Raw genomic sequence first — 22,437 nt, forward strand, 5'->3', positions numbered from 1 at the left:
AGCACACAGAGGGTACCATTTTGAGCATTGCAACAGGCAGAGCACAGGTTAGGCTGCTGTAACAAAGAAGCCACCCAACACTGTCGCTTATGGAAGGTAGAAGTTTATTTTTCTTTATTTAAACATTCTGAAAGTAACAGTCCAGTTGCTATGGCAGTTCCAGGGAGGGGGACCTGGGCCCCTGTCACATGCCCGAGGATACTGGTACAAGTGGCTCACCAGGTACGAGGCCAGCCCTGGGAAAGCCGGCGAGGAGCCGTGCGTTTCCTCCCTCCCTTCAAGGTCAGGGGCTGGGATTTGCAGAGTCCTGTCCCCTCGTGTCCCATTGGCTCGAACTTAGTCACCCAGCCTCATCTGCTGCAAGGAAAGCTGGAAACTCTAGCCTTCATCTGGAGGTTATGGACACAGCTAGAGTTTGGGAGTTGTGTTACAGTAGAAAGCAGGGGAGTAGACGTTGCGTTTTCATTGCAAACACACTGCCGTGGTCTGGGCCTGGGCCTGAGGCTGTGCACACGGTATTCCCTTCACCTCTCGGAGCCTGGAAGTCAGTACCTTCCCCGCAGCGTGCATAGGTCATGTAGAGAGGGGGGTCAGCCTGCCCTCGGCTCTGTCCATGTATTCTCAGAATGGGTGTCACTGCCTCAGGCTTCCAGGGACAGCAGGGTATCATGAAGGGAAACCCTGTTGGAACAGAGGAGCTACAGTGCCTTGATTGACAAGCCAAGGCAGCAAATGTCAGAATCCTAACTCATAGGGACAAAAATAAAACAAAACAAAGCCCTTATAAAGTCTCCAGTGTCGTGTCTACTCTTCAGTAGTCCCAGAGTCTCTTTAAGTGTGATGGGGATATAAGGGACGGAAGCAGAAAGATCTGGGGTCGGGACTTCTAGGGAACTGTAACTTTTCCTATGTTTCATTGGTCCTAAGTATTAAAGGCCTAGGCTGCAGGTCTACAGAGAAATTGCTGGGAACGGGCGTGTTTACTTGCATAGCTGTCGATGTGATGAGGGTCTTGAAACATCACATAAGAGGACCAAACATGGGGACAAGGTCAGTTCTCTCCGTGACAAACACCACGTCTGGACAAACTGCTTTATTTGAAGTTAGGCAGAGATGACTAACGTCACGGGGCCGGTTAAAAGGCTGCGGATGGAGGCACAGGGAGCGAGCAGCATCGAGAAGACGCAAAGTTTTAAAGCCCACACCTCCGTGATTCACTGCAGGGAATCAGAAAGGCAATTTTGGAACATTCCTGTTATCTGTTCAACAGGTAAAAATTCCTTGTGGCTCCTGGGAGGGCACAAAGGGGGCCCCAGCTGAAACAGAAGGGAATGGAGGAGGTACAGAGAGAGGTGGAAGGGACGAGGGAATATCGCAAGGCAACGACACTGCAATAAAGGAGTTAGAGTCTGCTTTGGAGACAGCAGGAGGGGAAGGTAAGGCAGACTCTGAGTGCTCGCATGGGTTACAGACTCGCTGGATCCCAGAACCCAGCTGGGAAGGAAAGATGAAAATGGGATAGATAGGTATGGAGAGCAGGAAACAAAACCAGTAGCTGGAGACTGGGTTCTGGATCAGACTCCAGAACAAATAACATACGTACTTATAGCATCAATAGTATATACTATAATGTACTAATATGTAACATGCATGAAATATACTAATATGTAACAGCATACTAATATGTAACATAAGAATATGTAGCACATGTAACATTAATATGTAACATTCTAATATAAATTAAGTAATATGTGACTATATATACACATGATGTAGGTAGAGGACTGGGGAAGTACCCAGGTGAGTCTTGGAGGCAGAAACTTGGAATTGAGTCCACGTGAGCCCTATTGGCCTCCGAACCTCAGGGTACCTATGTGACTTATGACTACTCTGATTCCCCAGGTTGTGTGAAAAGGAAGCAAATTAGCATATTTGATTATTTAAATTGATATTTTAGAGGGAGAGAGAAACATCGATCTGTTGTTCCACTTATTTATGCATTCATCAGTCAATTCTTGTATGTGCCCTGACTGTGGGGACTGAACTCGCAACCCTGGCACATTAGGATGACACTTGGACCAACTGAGATACCCGGCTAGGGCTGTAAGTGAGCATATTTAAGAGAGAAGATCCATTGCACGATGGACAAGAAGCCACCAGTGACAAGGCAGAAAGCAGAACAGTGCAAAAACCAAAGAAGGGCCTCCCACTAGAGAACTGCATCTGAGATAAAGACATGGAATTCAGAGGCAGTCACACCGGAAGTCAGGCCTAGGCAGGACGGGATACCTGGGGACCTTGCAAGAAGGAGGCCCTCATGGAGGGAGGCCTGTACCCCGAGACTGAGTAAACGTTCAACCACCGTGGGTCCTTTCCCATCTTGGCTCATCTGCTGTAGTTCTGGGAGGCCCGAAGATGTGAGGACACCGGTTTTGCCATCCCCACCTGTTCCCAGCATCTCGTTTTGTGAATTGGGCCTCACCTCTGAGCTGAGCTAATAGTGAGAGCAGTTTCAGGAAAGAGTGGTGCTGGTGCTGGTGAGGACCGGGGTCACCGCAGCTCTCATCAGATGATTACACAGAGAGGCCAGCCACACGAATGAGAGGTGAGCAGGATGAGGAGCAGGGCAGCTGGAGCAGAAATAACTACTACAACAGTGAAAACTCATTTATATAGGTGGACACGGGGTTTAAAATCTACACGGTTAGAGAGAGAGGGAAAAGAGGTTTGCAAAGCACAAGTGATGATGTAATGCTAGTCTGGTTCCAAACCCCCAGGTGTACGAACAGACGAGCAGTCGTGCCAAGGCTTGAAGCACCTCTCTCAGGACCCTCCTCTTTCCTGGAACAGTCTTTGCCTTTTATTTTTTATTAAAAAAATTTTTTTTCCTTGATTTGAGAAAGAGAGGAAGGGAGAGAGAGAGGGGGAGAGAGAGAAAAGCATCGACTCATTGTTTCACTTAGTTCTTGCATTTAGCTGTGCATTCATTAATTGCTTCTTGTATGTGCCCTGATGGGAATTGAACTCATGACCTCAGTGCACCAGGCTGTTGCTCTATCCACTGAGCCACCCATCCAAGGCCAAGTCTTTGCCTTTTAAAAGAACAATTTAGATCAGTGTCATTTTTTCATATCTGATTTTATCTACGTCCCCCTTCCCTGAGAAGTCTCTGTCTTCTACACAATATGAAGAAATTAGGCTTGATGTCTCATTTCTATGGGCCAAATTGGTAACTGGTTGAACAGCTGTCCCCAGAAGGCTCAGCTGGAAAGAGGAATGAGGCAACCTGCTTGGTCCCACCACAAACTGGCAGTGGGTCCTCCTCCTTTCACTGAAGCCCTGGACAAAATGTGGACACTCACACTGGCTTGGGGCTGGTGGCAGGACAAGTAAGTGGATGATTGCCGCCCCCCAACCCCACCACCCAGAGGACACCCAGGACCCATGAATGCACCATGCAGAGGAGTTTGGGGTCCCACCTTGGGAGATCTTTGGTCATCTCATGTGTGTCAGCTTGAGGGAGGACTTGGGGGGTGGTGACATGGTGAGAGGTGAGAGCCCCTTCTCTCCCCCACTCCCAGCCATCCTGAGCTGATAAACCTTGCTAGAAATCTGGGCACACATCTGGAAATTCACACTCCCTCTTGGGCTGAGAGTCACTGGGTGTCCTGGTCTCACATCAGTGGACACGTTTTCCGGGTAGTAACAACGCTACTCACTGGCTCAGCAGGCTTTGTTTTCTCCCACAGCATCCAGTTCTTGCATTTGACCCCTTCACTACTGGTCCTGAGAGTCCAGCCACTCTGGTGAGAACCATTTGTGCCACCTTTATTGAAAGTTTGCAAGGCCCCAAAGCCCTGATAGTTTCACTTGGAAAACCCTTATTTGATTCAATTCAAGTAATATATAAGGTCTACTGGAAAGTTCTGTCCGTTTTTGGAATAAAACAAAATACAAATTTTTCTTACCATCAATAAACTTTATTAAATAATATATTTCCACACCAATCCTATCTTCCGAATATGGTCCAAAATGGTTTGCTGAGCTGAATTAAGCCTTTCTGTGATCTCCGATGTTGTTAGAAAAGGATCTTGCTCCAACATGGTCTTAACAACATCGTCATTGATCAAAGATGGTCGCCCAGAACGTGGCTTATTAGAAAGGTCGAAATCACCTGTTTCGAATTTTTGGAACCATCTTCTGCATGTTCTATCAGAAACTGTACCTTCACCAAACACTTTCAATAAATTTCTACATGCTTCTGTAACATTTTTCCCTTGTTGAAATTCGTATACAATACAGTGGCGTAAATGAACTTTATCAGTAGCCATGGGTACTCTATCGCTTCACACATAAGACTAACGTGAATCAACTTTGTTTTAGTTAATTTGCTGTCAGTATGTATACATTAAGTGATAAAAATAGAGAGGCACACATGCGCCAAATAAACATGTACTTACGTGTCAAAGCTTGTTATAGAAGCGGACAGAACTTTCCGGTAGAACTTAATATAAATAAAATAATATAATTATAATATTTACTAAGTTCTATTATTTAATTTATAATTACATAATATACATATATACTGGCCCTGGCCGTTTGACTCAGTGGTAGAGCGTCGGCCTGGCATGCAGAAGTCCCGGGTTCGACTCCCGGCCAGGGCACACAGGAGAAGTGCCCATCTGCTTCTCCACCCCTCCCCCTCTCCTTCCTCTCTGTCTCTCTCTTCCCCTCCCGCAGCCTAGGCTCCACTGGAGCAAAGATGGCCTGGGCGCTGGGGATGGCTCCTTGGCCTCTGCCCCAGGCGCTAGAGTGGCTCTGGTCGCAACAGAGCGACGCCCCAGAGGGGCAGAGCATCGCCCCCTGGTGGGCAGAGCGTCGCCCCCTGGTGGGCATGCCGGGTGGATCCCAGTCGGGCGCATGCGGGAGTCTGTCTGTCTCTCCCCGTTTCCAGCTTCAGAAAAATCCAAAAAAAAAAAAAATATATATATATATATATATATATATACACATATATACAATACAGAACATAAAATATATAACATACAAATTATAATAAATAATATATGTTAGCTAAATAATTATACACACACGTATAGTTGAAATTACACAACTATGTTATATACTGTTATTTACAATTTAAGTGGTAGAACTATATTATATATATACCTAAGTAAAGACTACACCTCACTGCTACCCTCTCTGGGAGGCACCCAGGGACTTACATTTTGTACCTGTCTCTTCTGTCACCTTGCAAGCATCTCTCTTCTCGGAACTTAAAATTTCCTGACTCTTTAAATAACAGGAAATCGGAGCCAGACTCCTGAGGTTCCCATAACCTTTCCCTGCCTGATTTATTCATCGGCATAGGATGATAAAGACACTTTCCTCATAAGGTCAGTGTGTGGACTAACTGAGTGATCATATGAGATGCACTTACAACAGTGTCTGGCAGATAGTCAAAGCTGTCATGGGCGGTATTTTTATTACTACTCGTTGTTACTTGAACATTTCCTTAGTAGACCTACTCCTTTCACCCCAAGAAGTGTAATAAGACATTTCTGCTAAATAAGCACAGTGCTCTTGCAACAGACATTTCAGCAGGTCAGACGTTCTCTAGCATCTGGACATCTTGCTGGCAGAGAGGTCTCTTAGCGGGCAAGCCCATTTCCTCTGCAAAAGGGTTGCAGCGTCTCCTCAGTGTTGATTCACAGATCATTAGCTACTCAACAGTAGGGAGCCTAAAAGCCAATCCAGGGTGAGGCACAAATAGGTTTACGGTTGTGAGTAGGCAAAACACAGAGTTTACTCTTGTATTGTTATTTATTAATTATTGAATTACTTTCCGTATGAACAACTGTAAGCCTACTTTTCCCTCACCCTGTATGTTCAAGCCACTGATGATTAAGTATGAGACGATAAACAAGAGAAGCCCATTTGGAAACTGGGCTTTAAAAGGCTATGTGTGCCCGACAGGTTTTATTTGCATTTTTATTTGCATAATTTCCTAGCCAGGAAACTAATCATTGGATTGTCCCATTTAATACCAGACACCTGGGAATTCTACCTGACACCAAATTCTCTTACACCATCGCTTTTAGCACACAATGTCAAGAGTTATTTGGGTCTTCCATTCCATTAAAAGGACCCCAAAATATATGCCCCCATCTCGAGGAGCCTGAGACCTGAGGACAGGGTTCTGTCTCAGTGTGTGTGTGGTTATACCCTTGGACAACTGGGCATCTGAGCCTCCCTAAAAATGCCAAGTGGATACTCTGGGCACCCATGGTCGGGGGTCAGAGACACTGAGTTTGTGTCTGTAGACTTGAGGGTGAGGTGATGTTATATAAGCCTGTTTTTCTTTCCCCACTCCCACAGCCACCATGTAGCCATCAACCTGCTGTCGGTAAGTTACACTGTCTCCTGAAGTCCATTTATGTCAGTCAATTCACAGCTGACTTCTGCTACCAGTGCCACCCTACCTCCCCGCTACCCCAACAAGAGAGATTCTGGATGAACATGCTGTGTCCGGAGAGGTATTCTCTGGCTGCTGGACACGTGGCCCCACCAGGGTACCTGTATCCACAGATGGCAGCCCAGGGACAGCGCACCCCCAGACAGAAGCACAGCTTTGGATGTGTGAAGTGTTGCCAATGTAATGCAATAAGAGAAAAATGAGGGACAACGACAGGAACAGAAGGGACACAGTGATCTTTAGTGCATGTGATGGGATTATCCAGAAAGTCAGAAAACATAAACTGAAAATTTATCAGAATTCATGTCTGTTCAGTAATGAACAGATGCAAGATAAGCATGTAGAATTGGGCTATTTACTATTACGGCATCAAGCAGCAGTTGCTGCATAAGGACCTGCCTCAAAACTCAGTGTTCTAAAACAAAATAATTTAGTATTGTAGCTGGCGCAACGGTCTGGCTTGGGTTGCTGATCTGGGCTGGCCTTACACATATGTCTGTGGTTCAGCTGAGAGTCTGCTCTAACTTGGGCCAGCTGGGGCATACCCTTATGATGACAGAGCTGGATCCCACATGGTAACCCCTAACCATATTGCCCCTAACCATACTGAGGGCAGGAAAGCAAGCCCCCATGTGCAAGCCCATTTTAAACCTCTGTTTGCATCTTGTCTACTGCATCCCATCAGCCAAAGCAGGTCACAAGACCACGCCCAGTGTCGGGTAGAGTAAGTAACCCCGCCTCAGGTGAAAGCACCATAAAGTCACATGGCGAAGGGCATGGAAAATGGAGGGGCCATCCCTGGGGCCAGCAAGAAAAATCACCAACGCCATGGCAGTAAAAATGAAAAATGCGTAAGAATATGATAAAACTTTGATGGCAAACATAAAAATGACTAAATAAGTGAACTGAATGGAGTTGCCTACCATTTCCTACGTTGGAGTCTCAGCGTTGTAAAGGTTCCACTTTTTGTCATGTTAGTCTACAATTCAATACAGTTCCCGAACAAATCCTAACAGGATAATTTTTAATAGAACTTGACTTGATTCTAATGTCTATCTAGATGTATAAATGTACAATACTGCAATATAATTTCTTTTTTACATTTTAGTTTTAAAAAATATTTATTAACTTTAATGTATTTTTTTACCATGGATTCAAGTGTCCCACTCAATATAACACCCTCACCCTCACACCCATGTCCCCCATTACACTCCCTTTCCCCCCTCCCCCTAAGTCCCTCCCCCTTTCCCTCTGGGATTTGCTGTCCTGTGATCTGTATCTATGTGTTATGTATTTATAATTTCTCTAATTCCATCTCCTTCTCTGATCCCATCCCCTCATCCCCTTTCTCTCTGACAGCTGTCCCTCTGGTCTCTGTAACCCCACCTCTGCCTCTATTCCATTCTTCAGTTCACTTTGTTCATTAGATTCCACATATAAGTGAGATCATATGATATTTGTCTTTCTCTGCCTGGCTTATTTCACTTAGCATAATAGTCTCCAGGTCCATCCATGTTGTCGCAAAAGGTAAGATTTCCTTCTTTTTCATGGCTGCATAGTATTCCATTGTGTATATGTACCACAGCTTTGTAATCCATTCGTCCACTGATGGACACTTGGGCTGTTTCCAGATCTTGGCTATTGTAAACAACGCTGCCATAAAATGGGGGTGTGTATCTTCTTTTGAACCAGTGATTTGGTATTCTTAGGACATATTCCTAAAAGTGGGATAGCTGGGTCAAAAGGCAGTTCCATCTTTAATTTTTTGAGGAAACTCCATACTGTTTTCCACAGTGCAGGAGGGTTCCCTTTTCTCCACATCCTCGCCAGCACCTATCATGTGTTGTTTTGTTAATGAGTGCCATTCTGTCAGGTGTGAGGTTGTATCTCATTGTGGTTTTAATTTGCATTTCTCTGATGATTAGTGATGTTGAATGTTTTTTCATAAGCGTACTCACTATCTGTATGTCCTCTTTGGAGAAGTGTCTATTCAGTTCTTTTGCCCATTTTTTAATTGGTTTCTTTACCTTTCTGGTGTTGAATTTTAGAAGTTCTTTATAAATTTTTGTTATTAACCCCTTATCAGACATAGTGAATTGTTTTCCCATTGTGTGAGTTGTCTTTTTATTTTTCTGTGCAAAAGCCTTTTAGTTTGATTAGTCCCATTTGTTTATTTTGTCCTTTATTTCACTCACCCGTGGAAATAAATTGGCAAAAATATTGCCACAAGAGATATTGGAGAGTTTACTGCCTTTGTTTTCTTCCAAGATGTTTATGGTTTCACGACTTACATTTAAGTCTTTTATCCATTTTAAGTTTGTTTTTGTGAATGGTGTAAGTTGGTGTTCTAGTTTCATTTTTTTGCATGTATCTGTCCCATTTTCCCATACCATTTATAAAAGTGTGTGTTTATTTCTGGGTTCTCTGTTCTGTTCCATTGATCTGTATGCCTGTTCTTATGCCATTACCAGGCTGTTTTGATTACTGTGGCCTTGTAGTATAACTTGATATCAGGAAGTGTGATACCTCCCACTTTATTCTTCATTTTCAAGATTGCTGAGGCTATTCATGTTGTTTTTTTGTTCTATATACATTTTTGGAATATTTGTTTGATATCTTTGAAGTATGCCATTGGTATTTTAATAGGAATTGCATTGAATTTATAGATTGCTTTGAGTAGTATAGATATTTTAATGATATTTATTCTTCCTATCCATCAATATGGTATATGCTTCCATTTTGTATCTTCCTTGATTTCTTTTTTCAATGTCTTATAATTTTCCAAGTAGAAGTTTTTACATCCTAGGTTAAATTTATTTCTAGGTACTTTATTTTGTTGTTGTTGCAGTAGTGAAGGGGATTGTTTCCTTAATTTCTCTTTAAGACAGTTTATTGTTGGTTTATAAAAAATGCCACTGATTTCTCCCATCCAAGTACTAACCAGGCCCGACCCTGCTTAGCTTCCGAGATCAGAGGAGATTGGGCGCGTTCAGGGTGGTATGGCCGTAGACATGCCACTGATTTCTGAATATTAATTTTATATCCTGCTACCTTAACAAATTCATTTATCAGGTCTGGTAGTTTTTTATTTTTTTATTTTGTATTTTTTTGTATTTTTCCGAAGCCAGAAATGGGGAGGCAGTCAGATAGACTCCCGCATGCGCCCGACCGGGATCCACCCGGCACGCCCACCAGGGGGCGATGCTCTGCCCATCCTGGGCATCGCTCTGTTGCAAGCAGAGCCATTCTAGCACCTTAGGCAGAGGCCACAGAGCCATCCTCAGCGCACGGGCCAACTTTGCTCCAATAGAGCTTTGGCTGCGGGAGGGAAAGAGAGACAGAGAGGAAGGAGAGGGGAAGTGGTGGAAAAGCAGATGGGTGCTTCTCCTGTGTGCCCTGGCCGGGAATTGAACCCGGGACTCCTGCACACCAGGCCAATGCTCTACCACTGAGCCAACCGGCCAGGGCCCTAACTGAGACTTTTCTATGTACAGTATCATGTCATCAGCAAATAATGATAATTTTACTTCTTCTTTTCCAATTTGGATGCCTTTTATTTCTTCTTCTTGTTTGATTGTTGTGGCTAGGACTTTCAGAACTATGTTGAATAAGAGTGGTGAAAGGGGGCACCCCTGCCTTGTTCCTGATCTTAAGGGGATTGCTTTTTAATTTTTGCCCACTGAATATGATGTTGGTTGTCGGTTTGTCATAGATGGCCTTTATCATGTTGAAGTATGTTCCCTGTATTCCCAGTTTGCTGAGAGTTTTGATCATTAATGGGTGCTGAATGTTATCAAATACTTTTTCTACATCTATTGATATAATCATGTGATTTTTATCCTTCATTTTGTTTGTGTGATGAATCACATTGGTTGATTTGTGAATATTGTATCAGTCTTGCCTCCCTGGAATAAATCCCACTTGACCCTGATGTATGCTCCTTTTAATGTATTGCTGGATCTGGTTTGCTAATAATTTGTTGAGAATTTTAGCATCTATGTTCAACAGGGATATTGGCCTATAGTTTTCTTTCTTTGTATTGTCTTTACCTGGTTTTGGAATGAGGATAATGCTTGCCTCATAAAAGGAGCTTGGAAGTCTTCCCTCCTCTTGAATTTTTTAAAAATAGCTTGAGAAGGATAGAAGTTAGTTCTTCTTTGAATATCTGGTAAAATATTTTTTTACCCAATTTTTTCTTTTTCTTTTTCTTTTTCTTTTTTTTTTTACGGAAGGCCTCCACGTTTTATTAGGGATACCGCAGAAGCAGAGCAGCCACATTTATAACGACAGATAAATTAACCACAGTGTGGGATGAGGGTGGGGAGTGGGCCTGGTGCTTTAATATATATATATAAAAACAAGAAGACAATCAAACAGACCCCAAAGACATGGGCAAGGGAGGGCAGCACCATTCAGACAGCAGGGAGGACCAGGGCAGATGAGAGAGAAGGCAACTTGACTCCTTACCCTGAAATGCCACTAGCACGGGGCCTCCAGACTGGCCCCATGGGGACTGGGGCAAGGAGCATGTTTGGCAGAGATGGCACAGCTGGCAGGCAGAGAGCCCAGCACCAGAAGATGGCTCAGCCTGAAGTAGGAGCTAGGGCTGGGACACAGCGGCCTGGAAACCCAGTCCCTCGGAGGAAGAGGTGAGAGGAGGGACCAAAGGTGCGGTCTCTCCCTGAGCTGAGAGTGGTCATCTCCTCACAGCAGCTGTGACAGGGACCCCTTCACCTTCTTGTCAATCTGCTTCCTTGGTCCCTTCAGGGAGGAATCCTACAGGCCCTGTGAAGCTATCCGGTCCAGGACTTTTGTTTGCTTGAAGTTTTTTGATAACTGTTTCAATTTAATTTGTATAATAGATCTGTTTAGGTTTTCTGATTCTTTCGGATTGCATTTTGGAAGAGTGTATATTTCTAGGAATTAATCCTTTTCACCTAGTTTGTCCAATTTTTTGGCATATAGATCTTCATAGTATTTTCTTACAATCCTTTGTGTTTCTGCAGTGTCAGTTGTTACTTCTCCACTTTCATTTCTAATTTTATTTATTTGAGTCCTCTCTCTTTTTTCTTGATGAGTCTGGTTAAAGGTTCATCAGTCTTGTTTACCTTTTCAAAGAACCAGCTCTTCATTTCACTGATCTTTTGTATTGTTTTTTAGCCTCTGTGTCTTTTATTTCTTCTCTGACCTTTATTATTTCCTGCCTTCTGCTGCCTCTGGGCTTTATTTGTTGTTCTTTTGCTAGTTCTTTTAGATGCAGGGTTAAATTGTTTATTTGAGTTTTTTCTTGCTTCTTAAGGTATGTCTATAATGCTATGAACTTCTCTCTCAGGACTGCCTTTTCTGTGTCCCATAAATTTTGAGTTCTTGTTCATTTTCATTTGTTTCAAGGATATTTTTCCTTTTTCATTGAGCTCATTGTTAACCATTTGTTATTTAATAACAAGCTGTTTAGCCTCCACGTGTTTGAATGTTTTTGAGTTTTGTATTGTAGTTGATTTCTAGTTTCATGACATTGTGATCAGAGAAAATGCTTGATAGATTTCAATCTTCGTAAATTTATTGAGACTAGTTTGGTTTCCTAACATGTCTATCCTAGAGAATGTACCATGAGCACTTGAAAAGCATGTATATTCTCCTGCTGTGGGATGAAACATTCTGATGATATCAATTTAATTCAGTTGATCTAGTGTGTCCTTTAAGACCACTGTTTCTTTGTTAAGTTTCTGTCTGGAGGCTCTATTCGTTGATGTCAGTGGGGTATTAAAATCCCCTACTAGTATAGTATTGCTGTTGATCTGGCCCTTTATGTCCATCAAAATCTGCTTTATATATTTAGGTGCTCCTATATTAGGTGCATAAATATTTACAATGGTTATATCCTCCTGTTGGATTGCTCCCTTTATCATTATGTAGTGACCTTCTTTATCCCTTACTATAGCCTTTGTTTTAAAGTCTATTTTGTCAGATATAAATATTGCTACCCCAGCTTCTTTTTCATTTCCATTTGCGTGAAAATATTTTTTCCATCCCTTCACTTTCATTCTGTGTGTATCTTTTGTTCTGAGGTAGGTCTCTTGTAGACAGCATATGTATGGGTCCTGTTTTCTTATCTGTGCAGCTACCCTATGTCTTTTGATTGGAGCTCTTAACCCATTTACATTTAAGATTATTATTGATATGTACTTATCTATTTTCAATTTATTCTTTAAATCTACAATCCTATTTTTCTTGATTTCTTTTTTTCCTTTGCTCTTCTTAAAACAGGCCCCTTAACATTTCTTGCAGTACTGGTTTGGTCGTAATTAATTCCTTGAGTGTTTTATTTTGTTTTGTTTTTTGTTTTTTTTGTCTGGCAAGCTATCTATTTCTCCTTCAATTTTAAATGATAGCCTTGCTGGATAAAGGAGTCTTGGTTGTAGGTTCTTGTTTTGCATCACTTTGAATATTTCTTGCCAATCCCTTCTGGCCTCAAGTGTTTCTGTTGAGAAGTTGGATGTCATCCTTATGGGGGCTCCTCTGTAGATAATTAACTGCTTTTCTCTTCCAGCTTTTAGTTTTCTTTCTTTGTTTCTTAACTTTGGCCCTTTAATTATGGTGTGTCTTGGTGTAGGCCTCCTTGGATTCCTCTTTAATGGGACTCTCTGTGCTTCTGGAACTTGTGTTACTTTTTCCTTCATCAATTTAGGCATGATTTCAGCTCTTATTTCTTCATTCAGGTTCTCTCTCCCTTGTTTGTTCTCTTCTCCTTCAGCAACCCCTATGATGCAGATGTTTCTCTTCATGTTGTCACAAAGCTCTCTTAGATTTTCCTCAGTCTTTTTGAGCCTCTTTTCTTTTTACTTATCTGCTTCTGTGCTTTCATTTATCTTGTCTTCTAAATCACTTATTTGATCCTCTGCTTCCTCCAGCCTGCTGTTGATTCCTTCTAGTGCAGTCTTCATTTCTGATATTGTATTTGTCACTTCTGACTGTTTTTTTTTTATGATTTCAATGTTTTTTTTGATGTTGCTATCTCTTTATTTAGGTGCTCATTATGTCCATCCATTGTTGCTCTAAGGTCCTTGAGCATCCTAAAAATAATTATTTTAAACTCTGCATCTGTTAGTTTGCTTACTTTCATTTCATTTAGTTTCTTTTCTGGGGATTTCTCTTGTTGATTCATTTGGGTTACATTTTTCTGTCTGCCAATTTTGTCTGTGTATTAGGTAGCACTGTCTGACTTTGAGATATTTTGGTGTCTTTATGAGGAAGATGGGCTCAGTGGTACTGACCTCTAGGCCAACTGTTTTTCTTGTTCTAGGAATGCTTCTTGAACGTACTATTTTTCCTCTTGTTGTATGTAAGCATTGAACGCAGTTGGTCCTTTAGTGGATACAGTTATTCCTTCAGGCTGGCTGGCTCTAAGGGTCAACCTTGACCATGGGTATTACACACTGTGCAATGTCTGTCCTGTTGGACATATTTATTCTCCACAACGTCTGGTGCCTGCTGACTCCTCCTTTGGGCATGCTGCTTATATAGCTAGCTGAGTCTAAGGTCGGTGCTATCTTCCACCCATTACCAGTTGTGTTGACTTTAGATCTTCTTAGGTTGGCGTCAGTCATTGTTTGTAACCTGCTGTGGGCTACCTGTCTGGAGCTACTGCTCTTTTCACTGTTTGTGTCTGCTTTATCTGTGCCTTGGTAGTGTGGGAGGGGCCAACCTGTGTATAAGGATCAACTTCCTCCTGCTTAGAGATGACAGCAGCTCTGTAAAAGCTCTAAACTCCATAAAATTTGTCTCCACTTTTCAGCTTCTCCTCCTCCTCTTGCTGCTGCCTAGTCTTCCCACAGAGTCTTCTATAGAAAGACTGTATTATGGGCTTGACTGGCCTCATCCAACCGACCCCTTTATAGGTTACTCGCTTGGTGGTTTAGGGCAGCTGAGGTTGGGAATATAATGTTAGTGGGATCCCCTACTTAAGGGGGCTCTTGGTAAGGAGCTCAGTATGGGGAATGTGGCCCCTACTCCAGAAGCTAATCCCTCAGCCACTGATGGATACTCAAATTTTATTTCTCCTCAAGAAGTTGAGCTATAGGTTCAGATCAAGTGTGGTCAACAGTCCCCTCTGTAGAAGTTCTTACAGCTGGTGAAATTCTGGTCTCAGGGAGGGAGACTGAGAGAGTCCTCTCCTGGGGATGACTGTGTCCCCCCTCAAAAGTGGCTAAACCACTTGAACAGATCCAACAATAGACTCACAGAGATCCACACTTTAAATGTCCATGCTCCTAGCCTCTCTCCCTTCCTCCTTAGGAATCTAGCTCAGTAGGGCAGGATATCCAGCACCCAGGCTGGCTGACTGTGAAGCTTCACCCTGTCCATGAGCAGCTGCACTGGTGCTGATCACTGAAAGCGGAACTCGCCTCAGCTGGGCCAGGTGTGAGGAGCTCTTCCTTAGGACACCACTCTAGCAAGAGTTGTTAGGTCCTGAACAGATGCTCTCCACAGCTGGCCACTGGATGTGCCATCCCTGGGCCTTCCTAGCAGGAACCTGGTGCAGACCAGTGGGAGACATTGCCCATGACGGCCCTTAGCAACCTTCTTGGAGCTACAAGCAATCCAGAGTTTGTAGCTGCCTCTGCTGGGCCCAGGTACACATGGAAATACCAAGCTGCACACCTAGGCTGGCTTTTACCCACTCTGGGCCTGGGGGAAGGTCTACTTAAAAGGCCATGGTCCCCTGAGTCCCGCCTCCTGTGGCCTTTGTCTGCTGGCTGCTTGTTGGGCTCAGCCACTGAAAAAACCTCTGGTAGAGTGTAGAGCAGGCATGGCCAACAGTATTTGCCCCCGGGACAGATTAGAAAGAAAGCTTTTTTCACGGGTCAGACAAAATATTAAAATTAAAAAATGTTAAATACAAAAACAATTTGTTTAAGTAAACAAAATTTTATTATTAACTTGTTTATGAATAAATGTAATTGAGTGAAAAAATTTTAATATACAATATTATTTTAATAAAAATATAATTACATATTGTATAAATATCCAAACTGTATTGCAATCAATCGAAATAATATTTAATTAATAAAATGAGCTTGGGCCCTGGCCGGTTGGCTCAGCGGTAGAGCGTCGGCCTAGCGTGCGGAGGACCCGGGTTTGATTCCCGGCCAGGGCACATAGGAGAAGTGCCCATTTTGCTTCTCCACCCCTCCGCCGCGCTTTCCTCTCTGTCTCTCTCTTCCCCTCCCGCAGCCAAGGCTCCATTGGAGCAAAGATGGCCCGGGCGCTGGGCATGGCTCTGTGGCCTCTGCTTCAGGCGCTAGAGTGGCTCTGGTCGCAATATGGCGACGCCCAGGATGGGCAGAGCACCCCCCCCCCCCCGTGGGCAGAGCTTCGCCCCTGGTGGGCGTGCCGGGTGGATCCCGGTCGGGCGCATGCGGGAGTCTGTCTGACTGTCTCTCCCTGTTTCCAGCTTCAGAAAAAAAGAAAAAGAAAAAAAAATAATAAATAAATAAAATGAGCTTGAAGGGGTTATATCGCAAATAAAACAATTATTTTGTTTTACAACAGCCTGGACACATTTTCAGTTATCAACTACAGCTATTGTCTGTGCTACAATGCCACTTGATTCCGCACACTTGACCACAAAAATAACGAATTGTTTGACCTTGGGTGCGCACTGGCTAACTCCTCCTAAAAGAATGTGGGTTTTACATGGCTAAACGTCGAACAGTTCATATTGAGTACAGATGAGTACAAAAGTTGTAAATCTTTATAATGGAATTTTTTTAAAAAAATAAAGAAGTATCGTGAATCCATTTGACCAATTATTGGAAGTTAACCCTAGATTAACATGTGGAATTCTTTTCCGCATATCACTATCTTCTTAAATATCTTGATTTCCAATAATCAAAGATGCTTCTGCTTCTGAGTGGCTGAGATTTTAAAGTAGAGGAGAATATTAAAAATTTAATCGCAGGCCGCATGAACTCATTACATGGGCCAGATGTGGCCCGCGGGCTGTATGTTGGCTATGCTTTGTCTGGAGCCTTTGGCAATTCATGAATTAGGAAGGGTGGTAGGTGTGGCTCTACCCCTCAGCCCCAGGTGTCAATCTGTCTAGACTTTTTTCCCAGATCTTAGCAGGGTATGGCCCTAAGAGTCTGGTGGGTGTGGCCTCTGAGACCCAGAGTTGTGGTCTGCCTGCATTCCAGACAGTTTCTACTGAGTCTCCTGTGATGCGGAAGCACCAGTCTTAGACTCAGGAGCATGTGGGGGAAAGCTTCGGCGTCAACACCTGAGAACTGATTCACTGACGCCCTCCTGCTTCCTGGCCTCTCAGGACGACCCAGTCTCTATGACTGGGCTGGGAGACTCCCCAGGGCAGAGCAGTTGCTTTTCCCCAGGCTGAAGCTGCTCAGAGGGGACTGCTCCACCCAAGAAAGATGGTGACTGCAGTATTGGAGAATGACTCAGTACAGGGGTTCTGGTGGCCGACCCCACTGTGTCTCTCCTTGGGCCTCCAACTTTACATTCTCCTCACACAACTCCAGTCCTCTCAGCTCCCCGTGCACTGGAGCCCTGGGTACGTGGCTGTGAACAAGGTTTTCTGCATGGGCCCTTTAAGACAGAGCCTGCATCTCTGAGAGCTCTGTTTCTTTCTTGCAGACAGAAGCCTGGCTCTTTTCACCTCCAAATGCTGTCTGGATGCCTCTTCTAGGCTCTGGGGCTCTAGGCTGGGGCTTTAGGTCTGGGGCTGAGCACCCACACCTCTCAGGGCGACCCTCCCCGCAGCGACAGTCCCTCCGGACCCTCAGCCACCACTTTCTCCTGGGAGCAGGGCAGCCCTTTCCACATCTCTGCCCTTTCTACCAGACTTGGGTGGCTTCTTCTGTTTTTCAAGATGATCTTTAAATTTTTTTTTTTTTTTTGTGACAGAGACAGAGAGACAGAGAGAGGGACAGGTAGGGACAGACAGGAAGGGAGAGAGATGAGAAGCATCAATTCTTTGTTGTGGCTCCTTAGTCTCCTTGTTGTTCATTGATTGCTTTCTCATATGTGCCTTGACTAGGGGGCTACAGCAGAGCGAGTGACCCCTTGCTCAAGCCAGCAACCTCAGGCTTCAAGCCAGTGACCTTTGGGCTCAAGCCAGTGACCATGGTGTCATGTCTATGACCTCATGCTCACACCAGTGACCCCACGTTCAAGCTGGTGAGCCCGTGTTCAAGCCAGATGAACCTGCATTCAAACCAATGACCTCAAAATTTCTAACCTGGGTCCTCTGTGTCCCGTCTGATGCTCTATCCACTGCACCACCACCCAGTCAGGCTCAAGATGATTGTTCTTAAATTAAGGTGTAATCCAATTTGGTCCTGGGAGGTGGCAGTTGGAACGTCTGCCTACTCTGTCACCATCTTGGAATCTCCATTGCAATATAATTTTGCACAATGGTGGCAGCTGAAATAGTGGTGGTGGGAAGCCTGCCTTACAAATTGAGGAAACAGTCTATAGAGGTAAGTGAGTTTTAAAACGTGGTATTAGAATAGACAAAATAAGTCATGAAGCAGAGTAAAGATTCTAGAAAAGAACCCAAGTATACATGAATATTTAATATAAGATACATTTTACATATGGCAGTAGGACCATTGGTTATTTATGACAAAGTACAGTACCTCACACCATACACACAAAAAGTTCACCCCAGATTAAAGTGCCAACCATACACACTTGATTATTAAAGTACAAGGAATAACAAAACAGAAGCCATGGTCGAAATGACAGAAATGTTTAACATCAACATTTAAAGCCTTTATTTAAAAACAGACATGGATAAAATTAGAATATAAGCATCAGACATAGAGAAAGATGTATGAGACAATAAGCCATATATATCTGGAATGAATTGAGCTGTTCTATAAATTAGTAAGTAAAAGATAAAAATCTCAACAGAAAAATGGGCAACTGCTATAGGCTAGTAATTCACAGAAAAAGAAATGCGATTGGCAAATAAGTATATGAGAAGATGTTTGACCTTATAAATATACAGGAAAATAAAAATAACAATGGATTCTATTTACGCTGGCTAAATTGAAATAATATAAAATATTAATTTTCCCTATGTGGGAAAATGGCTGCTGTCATCATTGTTGATGGCAGCACAATTATTTTCCAAAGGATAATTGGGAAGAATTTATCAAAATTTAATATGTGCCTGCTCTTTGACCCAGCAAACCCACTGTTAAAGAATCTGTGTATAAATATATGTGTACAGGCTTGTTCTCTTTAGCATTATTCATAACAGTGAACAGTGGGAAGAATCTAAAATTTACTGGTGGAGAATTGGGAGATAAACTGCTTTCCAGAGAAGATCTTTACTTGGCTGGCAGTCTTAGTTATATAAAATTGACATTTTATAAATGATTATTTATAATTTTAATTCTTACACACAGAGGATAGAAGGCTTGATTAAGGTGGTGGAACAGAATGCAAGTGTTAATAACCTGGACACCCACATAGTTTATAGAGGTGCAATGGGAATAAATGGGAATATTGGTGAGAGTGCAGGCCATACTGCGAGGTTTTCTGCTTTCTCAGCAAATTATACCTACAATGACCCTTCTTCCCTGCCCACTGGAGTCCAAGCTGCCTGCGACCTCTTGTCTGGATATGGTAGTAGCTCCTGCTGACGTTCCTGCTTTGACCTCACCCCCGCAGCATAGCAAAAGGATCCAGGTAAAATCTGCCTGAGGTCCTTCCTCTGCTTAAAACCCTGGGGGTGGGGGGACAGGGAAGGAGACTCCCTGTTTCACTCATAGGAAAAGGAAGACCTTATAAAACACCACAGGAAATGCCTGCCCCAAGAACCTCACCACCTACCACTTCTGGTTCAGCGGGTTTCAACTCACTCTGCTGTTCTGAGAAAATGCCAGGCAGCTCCTCCCACAAAGGCTTTGCACTGGCTGTTCCCTCCACCTGGAATGCTCTTTCCTCAGTTATCCCACATCTCCTTCCTCGCCTCCTTCAGGTCTGACTCAGATGTCACTACACAGGAGAGGACTCCAGTCAATTGTTTGTATCTACCTTCATTTCCTCGTCTTCATAAATACACCTGGGCCATGTAATGTGTTAACAGTAAAGGAAGCTGGGGGAAGGGCATTTCAGAACCCTCTGTACTGTCTTTGCAATTATTATAAATCTAAAGTTATGTCAAAATAAAAAGTTTATAAGCAAGCAAGCAAACAAACAAACAAAATTTGCACCTGCCAGCATTTCCACCCTCCCGTCTCCATCTTTCTCTGTGGTACAGCGCTCACCATATCCTATACCAGAAAGATCTGGTTCTTTGTTCATCATATGCTGTATGAGGACAGGCTTTGCTCTAAACCCAGGTTCTGGAATAAATAGCATCGCATTCATCTATAAATTCTAGTTTCTGGACACCACAATTTATTTATCCAGTTTTCCATTAATAATTTTAGATTGTTCCCAAATGTTTGCTGTGATAAATCATGCTATAAAATAACAGCAGCACCCTGGCTGGTTGGCTCAGCGGTAGAGCGTTGGCCTGGCGTGCGGGGGACCTGGGTTCGATTCCCGGCCAGGGCACATAGGAGAAGCGCCCATTTGCTTCTCCACCCCCCCCCCTCCTTCCTCTCTGTCTCTCTCTTCCCCTCCCGCAGCCGAGGCTCCATTGGAGCAAAGATGGCCCGGGCGCTGGGGATGGCTTCTTGGCCTCTGCCCCAGGCACTAGAGTGGCTCTGGTCGCGGCAGAGCGACGCCCCCTGGTGGGCAGAGCGTCGCCCCTGGTGGGCGTGCCGGGTGGATCCCGGTCAGGCGCATGCGGGAGTCTGTCTGACTGTCTCTCCCCGTTTCCAGCTTCAGAAAAATACAAAAAAAATAAAAAAAATAAAAAAAAATAACAGCAGCACACACATCTTCACACACAGATTGTTAATGTGTTTGCTGGGCAGAAGAGCAGGCATATGTTAAATTTTGATAAATTTTGCCAATTATCATCCAAAGAACAATTGTTCTGGGAACATAATTTACTCATTTATTTGGTTTATTACCTGCTCTTCCCCACTAGAATATGAGCTCCTTGGGAACAGGGGTCTTGCCTGTTTTGTTCAGTGCTGTAAACCCAGCTCCCAGAACAAATATTTGTCGAGCACATGACATGGGTCGGCAAGAGCTAGCGCTACAATTGATGGCATAAGATAGAGGGGTTTAAATATATTATTAAAAGTTATGAAGTAGAATAATGGCCCTTCAAATATTCCACATCCTTAATCCAGAACTTGAGAATATGTTCCCTCCCATGGCAAGAGGGATTCTGCCTATGTGACTGAGCATCTTAAAAAATTTTTTCAATTGCAGTTGACATTCAATTATTATATTAGTTTCAGGTGTATAGCATAGTGTTTAGATATTTATGTTACTTACAAAGTACACCCACCATTAAGTTTTGCACCCACCTGATATCATATTATTAGCACAACCTTATTGACAACATTTCCTGCGTTTTATCCTGTGCCTGTTTTATAATTATCAATTTGTACTTCTTAAGCCCTGCACTCTTTTCACTGAGCACTCCAACGCTCCTCTCCTCTGGCGACCATTAGTTCTCGGTATCTACAAGCTCTGTTTTGTTTGTTCATTTATTTTGTTTTTCAGATTCTACACATAAGTGAAATCAAATGGCATTTGTCTTTCTTTGTCTGATCTATTTCACTTGGATAACACCCTCTAGTTCCGTTCATGTTGCTGTAAATGGTAAGGTTTTATTCTTTTTCATGGCAGAGTAATATTCTATTGTCTATATATACCACATATTCTTTATCCTTTTGTCTTTTAAGGAGAGCATTTAATTCATTTACATTTAATCATTGATAGATAGGTAGTTATTGGCATTTTCAGCCGTTTTCTGATTATTTTGCATTTCTCTGTTCCTTTCTTCTCTCTTGCTCTGTTCTGTATGTTGATGACTTCCTGTAGTGTTGTGTTTGGCTTCCTTTCTCTTTGATTCTTGTATATCTCTTGTAGATTTTTGGTTTGTTGTTGCCATGTACTTCATGTATACCAAGCTATGTTTATAGCAGCCTGCTTTAAGTTGACGGTTGCTGAAGTTTGAACACATTCTATAATCACTACTACCATTTTTACTCCCCTCCTCCATATTTCTGTTGTTGTTATTTTTTACTTCTTCTCTGTATGTTTGTATCTCCCTTAATTTTCCATTGTAATTATACATGATCTTCCCACTTTTACCTTTTAACCTTTGTACTAGTTTATGCATTCATTGGTCCACTGCTTTTATTATGTTTGCCTTTGTTAGTGAGAATGTTTTTTCTTTGCAATATTTTCTTATACTTTTATATTTTATTTTATTTTATTTTTTGAGTGAGGAGAGGAGGCAGGAAGACAGATTCTTGCATGTACCCCAACTGGGATCCATCCGGCAAGTCCACTAGGGGGTAGTGCTCTGCCCATCTAGGCTCATTGCTCCATTGCTCGGCAACTGAGCCATTTTTCTTTTTTTTAGCACCTGAGGTGGAGGCCACACAGCCATTCTCAGCACCCAAGGCCAACTTGCTGGAACCAACTGAGCCATGGCTGTGGGAGAGGGAGAAGGAGAAAGAGAGAGAGAGAGAGAGAGAGAAGGGGAGTGGGAGAGGTAGAGAAGCAGATGTCGCTTCTCCTGTGTGCACTGATGGGGAATCAAACCCAGGACATCCACACGCCGGGCCAATGCTCTGCCAGTGAGCCAACTGACCAGAGCCATCTTATGCATATTTTTTATTTTTCTCTTTTTCTTCTTAAATCCCTTTAACATTTTATGTAATAATGGTTTAGTGGTGATGACTCCTTTAGCTTTTTCTTGTCTGGGAAGCTCTTTATCTGTCCTTCAATTTTAAGTAATAGCCTTGCTATGTAGAGAAGTCTTGGTTGTAGGTTCTTATCATCACTTTTCATATTTCATG

The sequence above is a fragment of the Saccopteryx leptura genome, chromosome 11, assembly GCF_036850995.1.
Source record: "Saccopteryx leptura isolate mSacLep1 chromosome 11, mSacLep1_pri_phased_curated, whole genome shotgun sequence".
Taxonomy (NCBI): Eukaryota; Metazoa; Chordata; class Mammalia; order Chiroptera; family Emballonuridae; genus Saccopteryx; species Saccopteryx leptura.